Below are 14,510 nucleotides of genomic sequence, written 5' to 3'. Positions count from 1 at the left end.
CTGGAGCCCTAATATCACCGTCATCAAGATATATGGGGGTTTAAGTGCTTGCCATGGTGATGTAGGAAAAAAAGGCAATGAAAAACTAAATGCCCTTAATGCCTACTGCCCAGTGACAAGTCCTTGAAACAAGTAGAGTGACTTTCCTTTAGGAGCTCAGCTGCCTAGATGATGACACTTTGCTGGGGGCACAAGGGAATCTTGGTTTAACATTATCCTGCCCCCTGCCCCCAGGGTCCTATAAGTCTCCTTAAGCCCATAAAACTTCCTTTGCAAACCTCTTTATCTTTAACCCCCAAGTATATATTCGTAATTATACTCTAGGCATATGGCCCCTGATATACTACATCTAAAGGTTCTCATCACTGAGGTTTTTCTAAACAGTAATATATGATGTTTTTCTAACAACATCTAGCCCCTCAAGGCCCTGGAATCCTTGCTTCCAAAATTCCTTAAAGACTTTCTCTGTCCCTAACCTCCTCTCAACCTGAAGGTATATAATCAGTCACTCTTCACAACCCCAGGGCAGCTTTTTCTGCCCATGGGACCTGTCCCATGTTTTAATAAAATCACCTTTTTTGCACCAAAGACATCTTCAAGAATTCTTTCTTGGCCATCGCCTCTGAACCCTCACCATCACCCCAAAACCTCATCATAGGGAGCACTCAACAGGTCTTATTATTTTTATTGGTAGGGTTCTGTTTCAAATGGATTAAGTTCAGATGTCCCTGATACAGCATCTACCAAATTGTCATTTAAATAATCATAAGGAGGGGCGCCTGGGTGGCTCAGTCGGTTGAGTGTCCGACTTCGGCTCAGGTCACGATCTCACGGTCCGTGAGTTCGAGCCCCGCATCGGGCTCTGGGCTGATGGCCCGGAGCCTGGAGCCTGCTTCCGATTCTATGTGTCTCCCTCTCTCATTGCTCCTCCCCCGTTCATGCTCTGTCTCTCTCTGTCTCAAAAATAAATAAACGTTAAAAAAAATTTTTTTAAAAAAATAAATAAATAAACAATCATAAGGATAATCAAAAAACATGAACACTCATGAATTATTAAAAGCTTAATTGGAAAACTACTTACTGTCAGGTTTTTAAAGATCTCCACACTCTGTAATGCAGATGAACTTAATTTATACTACAGGGGAGGAAAGATAATTTTCCCTCTCCCCTTCTAGGTTCTTGGCTGAGAACTCCTATAATAAAAGATTAACAAGAGAAAAACAAACCGAAGTTTACATAGGAGAGACCTAGGAAAATGAAGTAAAACCCGAGTAACACCTCTGAATGGCGCAAACCACCACCATATCATTTCCAGGTAAAGACAAAAGAAGATGATGGGGGTGGAGGGAAGGGAGCCAATTATGGGAAAGTGCCAGGAAAAACAGTAAAAAATGGCAAGTTTGTAATGTAGATTTATGTGGCTGCCCTCTGCATTGATGAGTTTCTAAAGATTTAGTCATCCCTCTCTTGTTGGTACACAGAGGGAGATACCCTTGCAATCTGAGATTTCCCTTACAAATGCAAATTTCTCTTACAAAAATGTACCTTCTACTTAATTTTCAGAGCTTTTCCTGTGTCTACTGTTTCTTAAAAACAATCAGCCTAAAATAATCCTTACACCAAAGAGATACACTTGGGGATGGCAAAGTCTCCCTCTCCTCAAGGCACACACACACACACACACACACACACACACACACATGCACATGCACACACATGCAAACACACACACACACACAATTTGCTCAATGACTTATCTATGATCTATTTCTTGCAAAAGAGACTTCCTGAAAAGAGGTTAATGACTCTTTGCCCCTATTTTGTAGATGCTTAACCTTAATTTGGTCAAAAACCACAGACCTTCCCCTCTTTTTTTAGCACTTAGAGCCATGCCCCAGGGTCTCCATTTTTCTGCATTCCTTCAGATGTTGAACATTCCATAAAATGGAAATCTACTTGTGGGAACTTTATGGCATTTTAGGAAATGCAGGATTTATTCCAAGTAAAACCAGCAAGATTGGAGCAAGGTAGCTATGCTAGTTTTGGTTCATGCTGAACGAATATTTAGTTTAAATATATATTTAAATTGGGGCACCTGGGTAGCTCAGTCGGTTAAGCGTCTGACTTCGTCTCAGGTCATGATCTCGCAGTCTGTAAGTTCGAGCCCCGCGTTGGGCTCTGTGCTGACAGCTCAGAGCGTGGAGCCTGTTTCAGATTCTGTGTCTACCCCTCTCTCTCACCCTCCCCCCGATATGCTCTGTCTCAAAAATAAATAAACACTAAATATATATTTAAATTATACGAAGACAAGGCCATTAAGGAAACACTGCATCTCTAAATTGGAGTTACAATAACAGACCAAATTCTTCTATGAGGTGAGCGTTTGATAGAAGCAGTGTACTTCAAGCAATTGAGAATTTACAGAACTGAAGGAGAATTGGGGCCATTCCCCAACTATAGAGTGCGGAAAAGGGCTCAAGTTAATACATCACTGATAGAAATCTTAGATGTCCAAGGAAAATGTTTAAGGAAAAAAAATAATAGGTGTCATTGGTAAATACATGGCAGAACCAGATTTTAAAATGTATTATGTAAATACTTAGAAGCAAAATCTATTTCTAGAAATTACCTGTTGCAGAGTCCAGGAGACAATTTTAATTTCTTTGTCGTTTTTTAATGCTATGCTCATAGACATAGCTTCTATAATAAGAGCCCCAAGATCCCGCTGAGAAAATCAAGTTGAGTTGAGAATTCAACAGGATCCAATTAAAATTTAACAGAACATGAATAAAAAGTAAAAATTAAAGAGAAGTGGATGTTCTATGGCAGGATTGCAGGCGAATTTAAATCCAGTGACAGAATACATTTCTGTACTGAAAGTAATAAAAGGCAGACTTTACACTATGGAAATCAAATTTCAAAGCTCAGTTCTGATGAGAGCCTGAGCTGACATGTGCATGTCCCCCTCACAATACAAACACGGTGAAATGTGTACATGGTTAATCTTCAAAGAGAATGGGAAATTTTGTCTGGAAACAGAAACAAGGAGAGAAATCAATGTCAGTAAGTGGGGGCTGATGCCACATCAGTGCCATGGGGTTTGGGACCCGGTGTTGGTGGGGTGCATCTTAATGCCATGCACCACTGGAGATGATACATATTGTTGCAAGTGACCCCCTACCGTAATCCCAGAGCCGTGAAATACAACGAGGTGTGTAAAAAGGAGGCGGGATTTGATGTTTCTTCCCAGAATGGCAGCTTCAGGGATTTGGTCCAGTCTTTTGGCTGAAGTCAAGTAGAAGAGCTGAAAGATATTGTAAGACATTTAGAAGGGATCCAAGAGCTAACCAGGACATGAAGAATTGTAATATCAAGGTCCAAAAGAGGTTAGCCTAGAGATATGAGCATGGTATTTGTGACTTTTTGCTTTTGTTTGTTTGTTTGTTTGTTTTCCCTTGGCACATCCATTGATTTCAATTTGAAGCTTAGAGGAGATAATAATCTGGGAAAGATGGTGGATTTAATTGCATTTTGGATGAAAAATTGGCACGGGGTGGAATTTAAACAAGGAATGGGCTGTAGTATGCATAAGAGGACCTAGAAAAGAGATAATACAGTCAGTGTGTAATCATTTGAGTCTGATGTGTATTATACGTTGAGTTTGATTTGTGTTTTTAAATTATTCAGGCTATGTATTATTAATTTGATTAATCTGTCATTGAATAAATGAAATTTTTAAAAAAAGGAGTGGAAAAAAAAAAAGAAAGAAATACCCAAACAACAATAATAGCTCCGGGAAACTGAATGCATAAGAAAAGAGCTCGCTTGGAGATATTTTTCAGCTCTGCATAGATTGTATAGGCATGATGTTGAAATAGTTTTCTTACGCTTAGTAATCTTATTATTATAAAACAGAGGGTCTGTTAAAAACTAATTACTTTATCTTTAGTTTGCATTCTAAAATCTACTAATTTAATCCCTCAGTGTTTAATACTCGTTGAAAAATATGCAAACATGAGCAAGATAACACCTATGCCTATTTTTCTGGACAAATAGATATGCAACAGGAAATGAGCATATCTCCCTGTCTCTCTTTCTCCTCCCCTACACATACACACACAAAATCAGGATTATAGACCTCCTGAACAGACGGCCTTTGGCTTGGAGAAAATTGGATCCTGGGATAACTTTCTGAATTTATTTTAGATTCAAACAATCTTTAGTATGCACAAATCATTAAAGCACCAGTCTGGGCCTGAAGAGGTTTTCCTTCAATATTTTATAGGAAGGATTTTGATCTATGATTTATCAGTCAACTGACAGCACTAAGGGCAGAGAGGTTTTCTTTCTTTTTTTTTTTTTTTCCATTAAGAATCAATTCTTCTGGTAGATAGATTTTTATTTCCATCCTCATTCTGCCCATTGAAAAAAAAATCTGCTTTGGTATGTGTCTGTCAATTTGAGTGACCAGGCACATAAGTGGTATAAAATGTAGGAAGTTTTAAATTGTAAGAAGTACTGAAATGTAGCAAAATACATAAACAATGAATAAAGAAAAACCACCAAGCACCTTTTATGATTTGCACGTGCCTTGAATGCAGGAAACATTAAAGAGGGATGCATTTTATTTATCCAAAGGTCACCATTAGGTTTTATGTCTTTATACATCTTGTCAGCTCATATATAGATAAAGAAATTTGATGGACAAATGCAGCTATATATTTCTGCAAGATCTGCCGTTGTTGTCTTTGCAAGATTTTGTTTAGTGTCATTTATTTCGTTATAGTTTGTGATTTATTGCAAGTCAGGCTAGCCAGTCTATTTTTCATTCCTCAGCTATGTGTGCCTGAATTTCCAGTAAATTTTCCAGTCAGTTTACATTGGCTTGAAAAGTTAATATTATGGAAAAGAAACTACCAAGTTTTATAGGAAGATATATTGTGCTCCTATTTATTTCTGCATATAAGGCTGACTACAAAAAGCTGGCAGGTAGGAGAGCTGGGGGGCAGCTGCTAGGGTTCAGATGAATATCAAATAATTTGGAAATGGTTTTCTTAGAGTAATGTTCTCTTCTCTTAAGAAATCATAAGCTTTAGAAGCTCTTTAGTCTTTCAAATTGCTTCCCTGAGAAGTTGCTAGGTTTTCAGGGAGGTTCTATTATAATGATGAGTTGAAATTACAATGGAGCTCCACCACTAGTGTCTAAAGAAATTACAAATAGTTTATTTTATCAGGATCTTCCTGTTGATTAAGTAAAGCATTTCAGTGTCTTTGTCCATGTATCTTTGTTCCTCCTAAAACTATAATAAATATGACAATTATATTTATCAAAATTATGGAGATGTCCCTACATAGTTCATTTAAAGAAAGGATATATGTATATGTATGTATACATATGTGTACATATTTTAATATGATACATTGTGGTCCTAGGTTATGAGCCCTCCCCTTTGTCCCCATCATGATCTTCTTAAAACAGGTTTTTGCTGTTTCCCTTCACTATACTCTTGACATAGATGGATCTTTTGGAATTGAGACTACTTGGGGAAATATGCATTTCACCATTTTATTGTTAGAACATTAATTGGAATGATCATAGCTCAGTATTTTTAACCAAAACTCTACTCCAGCTTTTAGATAACTCTTTTTCCAAATGCATCTGTCTCAAGGCAGGACAGATTGCGTTAACACGCCTGTTTCCTCCCAGGGGGCATGGAGGTAAAACAGTGTATTGTTTCCTATATCTTTGAACTGCAACTTTGTGGCAAATCCCCATGTTGAGGATTACATGTGGTACATGTGGCTGCCTGTGTTTGTATTAGAGAGTGAGAAATATTAATATTTAATGTGTATGAATGGATAGCTCTGTGTTTCCCCCAGGAAATACCAGTCGGCTCCAAGTTGAGAAAAGAATGTTCAAACACATCCTAAGGTAGAGGCAGAATCCAAATGTTAGGCAAAGAAGATAATACTTAAAAATTTAGACTATCTTGTGGTCTCCCAGGAATACCCTTCTCAAGTAACCATGGGGATTTGGCTCAGCTGAGGCTATTTTGAAAAAAAAAAAAAAAGTAAGGATGAACAACTAGGAAAATAGGAAAATAAGTCTGGATAAAATATAAGATGATGTGAGCATTCAGTCTGTTGTTGGAACTCATTAAAACATCTTTTAAGATTGACTCAGTACTTTAGATATGTTAATTTCTTACTGGCGAACAACTTTTAGTGTAAAATATTTCTATTGCGAATTAAGAAAAAAATGTTCTGGTACTAAGAAAACACTCCCACCCACCACTGGAGTATGAATTCATTGCATTTGTGAGAGGAATCACTGCAAATTAAGGGGATTATATTTCTGAAATATAAATTGTAAGAGACCTGCATTCCTTCTAAAAGTGACACATTTTACCAGGCTCATACTTTCCCAAGATATACTTGGCCTGTCATTAATCTTTAGAATAATCATCTAATTATTCAACTGTTCCCCATTGCCTTCGAAACCAAATCTAAATGTCTTTGTGTGAGAAGTAAGGGAGATGATTCCTTTTCAGAAATACCGAATAAAATATATGCTGTCCAGTTAACAATAGATTTACAACCTACTGTAAATATGTACACCCCCCCACCACCACCACACCCACACACAGTGGAGTCCCAAACCCTTAGATACATCACTCCCTGGTTCTCCTTCCCCTGTCCATTTCTCAGGCTTAGTTTTGCGGGCTTCGCAATAAGCCTGCGCCATAAAATAAAGAAAGGCAGGAGGGATTGAAAGTTTCTGTGTCGCCTTAGGGAATTAACGTTTGTTCCATTAGACTGCTTTTTGCCTTACGTGGGCCTAGGTGACCCGGGTAAGGCTGTAACCTCTGCCGTACTCAGCCAATGAGGAACCAGAGGAGGGACTTGCACGCCAGGAGGTAAATTGTCTGCTGTCACCATCCTGAGTGTGCCTGTCCCTCACACACCTGTTCTTCCAAGAATGCTGATTGAAGCCTCGCTTCACTGTGCTCCATGGCTCCCTGTCCCTCCTTTGACGGAGTCAGTGGGCTTAGTTTTCACACTTTGTGATGTGATCCTATCTACATTTAATTTCTCATCACTCACCATGCCGGTCATCCCAGTGTTCATTTAGTCGCATAACCGCATGCAGAACACAGAACAAATCATATCCTTTGGGGTTCTCTTGTCTTTTCATCTGCCGCCCTTTTGACGTGCACTGCAGTTTTCTTCGCCCCTTTATGTTGAGTTCCTAGTACAGTAGGGTTCAGCCAACAGTGCTGTCTGAAGCTTTCCTCAAATACCAAATACACCGGGGTATGTTTTCTGTGCTGCATAGTGATGTGCACCTGCTTATTTTATAGAGCCTGATGCACGTGTGAGTTCCTTTAAATTCACCCCTATGACTTTAAACTTCCTGAAGGCAAAGACAGCTTTTATTTGTCTGTGTTTCTTTAGCGACCATGCATGTGCCTAGGGCATAGTGACAGCCAATCACTTGATGAAGGGAGGAAGGGGAGGAGAGACGGAAAGAGAAAAAGAGAGAGGGGTAGGAAGTAATGAAAATAATAATAGGTATTGTAAGGAAAAAAGTGTCATTTCCAATAAGGAGCTTAATTTTATTATGCGAAAAGAATACTCATGTTAAGGAAAGAACACTGGTGAAGATTGCATCCAAGTAAAGTTGTCCCTTCTCGTTCTTACTGGCCATGCAAACATAGGCAGGCACTGTGATCTTCATGGGCTCAGGTTCTCACTCTGGAAAGCTGAAATAACAACCTATATTCATCCTCCTATTCCTGGGTACAGCAGCGGTCACATATAATGTTATTTGTCCATGTGCTTCATATTTTAAAATTTTTTAAATGTTTATTTATGTTTGAGAGAGGCAGAAAGAGTGTGAGCAGGGGAGGGGCAGAGAGAGAAGGAGACACAGAATCTGGAGCAGGCTCCAGGCTCTGAGCTGTCAGCACAGATCCTGACTCGGGCCTCAGACTCATGAACTGTGAGATCATGACGTGAGCCGAAGTGGGGCTGGATGCTCAACCGATGGAGCCATCCAGGTGCCCCCATGTGCTTCGTATTTATAAAATACAGAGCAATTATAAGGTCTTATTATTTCAAAACATACCACAGATTAAAAATAAGATGAGAAAAATATAAATATTTAATTTATATTTATGTATATGTATACTTTTTTTTTAAATGATGAGTGATTTTCTAATTAAAAGCAGTCTTAAATGGAAGTTATAAATACTCTGTAATTAAATATTTTTGTATGTTCTTAAGCACTCGGGCAATTACAGAACAGTTGTCAGGAAGCGTGGTTTAGTACCTAGCTGCATTTGCTTCTCCCTATCATATCCTTCAATTTCTGCTTTATTAAGCATTATTAGTTTTTGTCTGGGATTCCAAACAAATATTTGAGAAACGTATCCATTAATTATAAGATGAAAAGCCTGGCGAGTAGTTATACATGTAGTGTGTAAGCACTTTTTCTTTAAAAAAATTTTTTTAATGTTTATTCATTATTGAAAGACAGAGGGAGAGCACAAGCAGGAGTGGGGCAGAGAGAGAGGGGGACACAGAATCTGAGGCAGGCTCCAGGCTCTGAGCAGTCAGCACAGAGACCAACGCGGGGCTCAAACTCACAGACCAGGAGATCATGACCTGAGCTTAAGTCGGACGCTTAACCAACTGAGCCACCCAGGCACCCCGTAAGCACTTTTTTCTTTTAAGATTTCATTTGTAAGTAATCTCTACACCCAACACAGGGCTTGAACCTACAACCCTGAGGTCAAGAGTCACAAGTTCCACCAACGAAGCCAGCCAAGTGCCCCTGGACTTATTTTTCATGTGTAGATTTTAGTATCACAAATCTAGGGCAACTTGAGGTTTTATTCGTCTAGAATATTCTATCCATTCACAGTCATCCATCTCAAACATTTCTATTCCTGGGTCTATCTGGAAGCCTAGAAATTCAAAATGAAAAACTGATTTGTGATGTCCTTTAATACATTCAGGAATATTCGTTTATATCTTGTATAATTGACAGTGTGTTATAAAAGCTAACAATTTGGTTTGTCACACCGTCTTGTCATTTTTGCTGCACAAACAAATGACCCAAAATATCTCCAAAGATTTATTTCTTACTCTTATTACATCTGAGTTTTAAGTCTGTGGAAGTTACACATTTCTTTTTTATTTCAAAACCCAGGCTTGAGAAGCTACCCACCCATATGGGAAATGGCATTTTTCTGGAAAAGGAAAAAAAGAGCAGGCGATCTGGCAAAACCACAAGATAATTTAGTCCTTAAGCACTACATCACGACTGATAAAGCTGCCTTGAGAAGCTGGCCTCTTGGTCCTTCTGCCCACATATTTAAAACCCAAGTAAGTCAAGCAGCCAAGTTCATACCAGCGGGGTGGTGAAGTACATTTCTTCCATAGGAAGGCATTGCAGTTCCTATGCAAGGCATTGGTGACACAGTGATATATAATCGACTTAGAGAAAAGAGGAAAACAAGAGTAATAGTGCAAAGAACAATGCCCATTCTCTTGCGCAGACATATCGCCAGCCCCTCCTCAAGGAAGACGTCTGAAATATTCAGTCCAGTCATGGTAATTAGATTCAGATTTCAACATGTATTGATAATCTCTATATCAGATCCCGGTCTGGTTTTTTTGAGTCTAGTGGCCATGAGCACGTGCACACACAACAAGACACACACTGCAATCTGACACCTACAGACTCAATGAAATAGTAGAATAGGGTCAGATATCCACACTCGACAGTGTTTTGCAGAAGTGGGATCAATGAGTGGTAAATAGTCATCACTGGCCATAGTAATTATGGATTTTTGTTGGCATATTTTTCAAGGAACATAAAAAGACTTCTTGATGGGGCGCCTGGGTGGCACAGTCGGTTAAGCGTCCGACTTCAACCAGGTCACGATCTCACGGTCCGTGAGTTCGAGCTTCGCGTCGGGCTCTGGGCTGATGGCTCAGAGCCTGGAGCCTGTTTCCGATTCTGTGTCTCCCTCTCTCTCTGCCCCTCGCCCGTTCATGCTCTGTCTCTCTCTGTCCCAAAAATAAATAAACGTTGAAAAAAAAAAATTAAAAAAAAAAAAAAAAGACTTCTTGATTATGACCTAAATTTGTTTCCTGGAAGCTCCCCAATCTGTTCTTCTCAGTGGCTCTTGTATCTACCTTCCGGACACTTCTTCCTTACCCATTATATAATTAAACCTGCTCATATCTGAAGAGGGCATTGGATACTGTGCCTTCAGTTGTGGCCTGCTTCCTGGATGTAGAAATGTTCAATCCCAGAAACGACTTTATATCTCAAATGGTCACCATCCCTTTAATTCATCTTGGCAGTTCTTTTGAGAGTACAGCTCTGTTAGCAACTGTATTTTTCATCTATTTGACTCCAATCATTGCTATTTGCAAACTGACACACTCACAGTGCTTTCCAAGGCAGCCCTCTACCTTTTTTCCCACAGTTATTCTTACTTACCTAAAGTTCCTTTGAGTTTATCAAACTTCCCTGGAAAGACACCCTTGGTCTGTTATCTCTGACACATTTTGTTTAACTGGAATGATTGCTAGGAGCTACCTTAATCTATTCGGATTTTTTAAGCAAGAGTAAGATTACAATGATCTTAATTTGATTTTTGCTCTAGGTTGATTATTAATTAGTCTCAGTTGTGTAGACTACTTCTAAATTTTATTGCTTATTCATTGCCTAACAGTTGATTTTTTTCAACCCTGCAAGACCTTAATTGTCTGGATTATCTCATTCCACTTTACTTCTTGTTAACTAGTGAGTTCTCTTCGGATCGGATTCCTGTTTTGACGAATTCATCTAATAACAAAGGTACATCTTACAAGTTCTGTTTGACCCCTTTTGCCAGAAGTCACAAGTTAATTAGGTACATTATATTACTTAAGTGTTATTGTAGAAACACTGTTACCAATTTCATGAATACAGAAAAATTCATCAGTTCATAAAATGGGCTGCCATTTTCCATTGTCCAGTTATAATTTATTTGATGCTCACAGCACAGCCCTGAAGCCAATACTGCACACACTGAGTTGCTTGCTTGTTTGTTTTTTATGTTGTCATGCTTCACTTCTTGTACAATTTCTGAACTGCTCACCTGTGCAGTGTAAACAAATTACCCCAAAGTGTCCGTGGCTTATACCAGCAAATGTTTGTTCCTCTAATGCAGATGGATGTTTTTGACAGCTCTGCACATGCTCCACTTTTGTCTGCAGGTAGGGATGAAAAGGAATTATTCCCTATTGTGACGTGACCTTTGGTGGCAGATTAAAAACGAAAAACAAACAGCAAAGTTGGATGAAATCTCAAAACTTCTGTTTGGAATTGATATACTGCCGTAGCATTTACCAGGAGAAATCACATGGCCGACTAAATGGTTTCACTATGGATGTTCCTCTGTCTCCTCCCACAGGAAGGCAATGGAGATCCATGAGAAGCAATTGATTCATAACAGTCTTCCAGGGAATGGGGTAGCACAGGATTGGGAATAATTATAATCATGACAACACAAATGGTCTCACACGTATTTATACCTTTATGTTATAAGTGCTCATTCATATTTTGAAGTTTTCTGTCCCCGCACTGTATCAGACTACCTAGATAGTCAGCTGTGTGTTTGTCCTTGACTTCTTCATTTCCATCCGGTTGATTGTCCTTCCAACTTTCTATATATGGGCTCAGCTTCATCTAATTATGTCAGCCTGGCAGCATATCAGGAACCAAATTTAGTACATTTCATCTGGAATTGGCTTTGATGCCCTAGTCTCATATATGGCGGAAGTGAGTTCCTGTCATTTCAGTGAAAATGAAGTCTGCTCCTGAATTCCTGGAGGTTTAGTTAACGTTCCAATTTCCTGCCTAACATTTGCCATCTGTCTCCCATGGAGGCTGGATCTTATTCTTTTCCCTTAGTTTTTTGAATCGACAGGGCACTTGCAGTAGTAACACTACTCAAATACACAGGAATATCTCTGCAAAGTTCCTTTCCAAGCCCCTCCAGCTTATCTTCATTTAATCCCATTATTGCAGAAAACAGAGATAGACCAAGTTGAGACTAGGTTTTCCATTTCCCATAAACCTTGTGACTTAAACTCTGATCAGCCCAATAAAGGCAAGCTTTATTCTAAAACAACATATTCTCAGTTTACTCTAAACTTCCTCTTATGTCACTTAGCATATGCTTTAGCTAAAACTGTATAGATTTTAGAGTTTGTTGCAAAACGAATATACATTGATTTGAGTCTGACCACCTACAGCAGCTGGAATACTTGTTAAATAGTTTGTGTTCAATAAATGACTATAAAAATAGCTGTGTACATGATATAGATACAGTGAATGTATACTCATTTTTTTTCTTTTTACTAGCATAATCTTAAAGAACTAATGATGAAATATAACATATCTGAGAATGTACAAGGGATCCCTAAAATGGATGGAATATAAAATTGTGTGTGTGTTTATGTGTGTATCAGTTGGGCCCCATGTGGTTTTAATAATTATTTGACAACTAGGAAGCTATACTTTTGTAAAAGCATGAATTGAAAGTTTGTATATCATGGAACTGGTGAGAGAGAGTAGAGTAATCATTTTTGATCTTCTGTAAATGATGATTTGGTGACTGAGACCCTGGGCCACACTGAATGCTCACATGCACAGCACTGACATCCATACTGCCTGTGTCCAAGGGCAGGGGAGAATCCAATTCTAACCTCCAACCATAAACCAGTATTTGCGTTCCACTTCCTGTACAATAGGAGCATCCTTCCCTAACAGCTCCCCACTGCCAACTTTTACCACTGTTTTTTGGCCAGTCCTTCTGCCTCCTGATCGCCCCTGGTGCTTCCCCATGTGGCCCTGCATGGCATGGCATGACCGCACTCCTCTTGGGAACTCTGAATAATAAACTCCTTTGTCAATGGCATTGACCTCTCCGTGTTGTCACTCGGTCATGCCTATAAATGAAATCCTGGGTCCTTTTGAAAACAGAGAATTATGTTGCTGGTGAATAAGTTTAGCTGGCCCTATTTAGCTGACCAGAATAAATAAATGTAGCTGGCAGAATCAGCATATCTATCTGACTTCGTGGTTCTCTTCCATTCATCCTACATTTTAATACATCTCATGAACCAGTTGCATATTTAGTTTTCAGATAAACATAGGCTCAAAAAGCCATGCTTTTTATAATGATGTACAGAAGAAATGTGTGGATCTCAAAGAGGCATTAATGAGAAATAAATAACTGGAATACATAAAATGAGATAAAGGTAAATAGCCTATGCAACCATTTCCACACTTGAAATTTGGAGAACTGCAAATATTGGAAATGTGCACTCCTCACATACCCTTACTGTCTTTTTCATGTTATTAGCAGTATCGGTGCCCTAGAAGGTTAACGACCAGCAGATCAGTAAAGTAACACCAAACAGCATTAAAATAGTCTCTATAGGGAGCTCTCAGGTGTCTTGCATGACATCACTCAAAACATTTACAAATGCTTACTTTTCTGTCAAAAGTCTTAAAGCCAGAGACACAGAGTGGTAATATTCAAAATTCCAAATGTTGGGCTAAATGTTTCACTCTTGCTGAAGTTTCAACATTACAAGTGCCTATGTGGGGGCCCCTGGCTGGATCAGTCGGTACAGCATGCAGCTCTTGATCTCAAGGTCATAGGTTGAAGCCTCACGTTGGGCGTGCAGAGCTCACTTAGTGAAATAAATAAATCAAAAATTTGTAAAAAGTGCCTATGTGTGAAACTAAAATGCAGTCAAGTTGAAAGTGTAATCAATCCGTTAGCAAATCTTTAGTTCCTCAAGTGTGTATTTTGTGGTTTCTGGTGGATCATGAGCCTGCTTTTCCAAACTGGAAAACTCCTCATAGGAATCTCCATTTGGGAAGTTCGATGATGGGGTTGTGTCTCTTTGTGTGATTTCCATATTTCTGGACAGATGAAAAGAAGTTTGTTTAGACTAGAAACATTCAACTTCTGCATTAGCACTCCATGCCTTTTCTCTCCCTCACCTGAGATCCCCTACCAGTAAGTTGTTCTCACTTGCCCTCATGTAATTGGGAGATGTCTCCTGCAAGATTGACATATACTTACCTAATGAAAAGAATAATGCTACAAACTTTGCCGTCCGTGAAGGAAAGCGCTAAAAAGAAATCATAGGTTAATAATTTATCATTTCTGAATATATTTGTTTTAATTTACTGTTTTCATGTTAATCTTAGAAAGGGCTGTCATATTCATTATGTAAAGTACAACCTGAGGTGACAGTTGCTGTACGAAAATATTGTCATAGGTGGATCCACTAAGTACCGAAGACAGACACGTGTGCCCCACTCACGAGTGCAGCCCTCGCTTTTCATTAAGCTCTCTCTTTGTCTCCTTCTGGGGTTTCACCACCAAGATACTTGAAAGAGCCTCCGTGTTTCCACTTCCTCAGCTCCC

Source organism: Puma concolor, chromosome B1 (assembly GCF_028749965.1).
Source record: "Puma concolor isolate L17-30 chromosome B1, mPumCon1.1.hap2, whole genome shotgun sequence".
NCBI lineage: Eukaryota > Metazoa > Chordata > Mammalia > Carnivora > Felidae > Puma > Puma concolor.
Note: the sequence above shows the minus strand (reverse complement) of the source record.